Raw genomic sequence first — 1,640 nt, 5'->3', positions numbered from 1 at the left:
AACAACCATCAAACAAACTAACGATAAAAAACCCCAAACAAATTGTAACTAATAATTATACAGTAAATGTTAACGAAACAAAGAAGTATCAGTATCAGTTACCATCTTTGCCAAGTGTGAAATTATTCAAAGGTAGAAAAAATTGACGATGATTCTCAAAAGATCATAAATCTAACATGAAAAAAACTTTTTTGTTGTTTTTGCATGACGCATCTGATGTTTGTAATGTTTATTTAAAAAAACAACAAAAAAACTGCAGACACAAACAGACACACGACTGAAAAAAAGCCCACACAAACAAAACAACACATCATAAATAACACAAAGAAAACTGTTTCGGTCACGTTAATACTGCTGGGATAGTTCAGTGCATTCATGTGTTGACATCAAGAGTAACAAAATTAATGGCAACGTTTTGGAACGGTGAAGATGGATGTATTGGTAGATCTTGAGTTGATTGTAAACATGTCAGTTGGACGGAATGGATACAGCTCCAGGTTTGTGAACAATTGGAAGTTGAACTTATTCAAAAGTGCAGAAAAAACGAACGAATAAATTATATAACCAAATAAAAATGTATGAACTTTCTTGGTGCGGAGTACTTAACAAAAGAACGGCCATTTTGGGTTAAAAGAAAAAACAAACAAACAACAAAAACATTGTTTAATGCCTCTCAGTCGTCTCTCAACACACAACTGTTGCTTACTTATAGTTTGACAACAAGACACAAATATGACAAGTCAACACACTGAAAGTTTTGATTTGTTGGTTTTGGTTTGAACGCACACAAACGACGAGGAGACGATGTTGACAAGGAAACAACAATCGACACATTCAACACATTTATAATAATAAAACTCTGATGAATACTATTACAGAAATCACAGAGATGCTCTGGACGGCATGATTTGAAATAAAACGTACAGACATTGACGTAAATATTGTTTTAGGGCGTTGGACGGAATAGACAAGCTAGAACAAGAATGGACATTCATAAATTCTACAATTTTTAAAGACGAGTGGTTGAATTTTACGAATCAGCACAGTTTACTGTGGTACGGTTTTGAGCCTGCTTTACGTAGAGAGAACGATTATTCAAAACTAGCACAGTATTCTAGAAGTTTGCAAGCGTCTCCCTAGCCAAGACACACAGCAATACACTCATTTTGCGGTACTTAACTTTGAAATAATAGAAGAAAAAAAAATGCAAACACCCAAGATCGAAAAAAGCAAAGTTAATGCCATAACAAAAAAATCTATTAATCTGACGACTAAACATTTTTGTCCCCCCCCTCCTCCCCTTATTATAAACAAAATCAAGAGAAACATGCATACTACAGACAGATAGCCCTAGCTACAATATATAATAATTATTATTCTTATAATCCTCAAAATAATAATTTAAGAAAACCTATTTTCTCTACCATGACATATTATGCTGAGTTCTTTTTCACGAGATTAACAATTATATTCTCTTTTGTTTATTCGGATTTTGTGTAGCTGGATCAACAATCACAAAAAGTAAACATCATAAGATAAAAAAAAAAATTATTGTAATTTCACTTTTAATAAAAGCGTATTACTTTATCAAAGATATATTCCCTGACCAAACTGACACAACAGATAACGAATTTAACAGC

At 32.6% G+C, this 1,640-nt stretch overlaps 1 protein-coding gene across 1 annotated transcript in view; it reads right to left on the bottom strand.

The window, feature by feature from the left end:
- Positions 1-276: 276 nt before the first annotated feature.
- The window catches only part of LOC101847645, a gene marked incomplete in the record, with an annotated part of 16,002 nt that continues 14,638 nt past the window's right edge, over positions 277-1,640 (bottom strand). Inside the window, 1 exon segment of the mRNA XM_013080652.1 lies at positions 277-1,640. This exon segment is cut by the window's right edge and continues 169 nt beyond it.

This window comes from Aplysia californica, unplaced genomic scaffold (genome assembly GCF_000002075.1).
Source record: "Aplysia californica isolate F4 #8 unplaced genomic scaffold, AplCal3.0 scaffold00094, whole genome shotgun sequence".
NCBI lineage: Eukaryota > Metazoa > Mollusca > Gastropoda > Aplysiida > Aplysiidae > Aplysia > Aplysia californica.
This window is presented reverse-complemented; position numbering and strand designations above follow the sequence as displayed.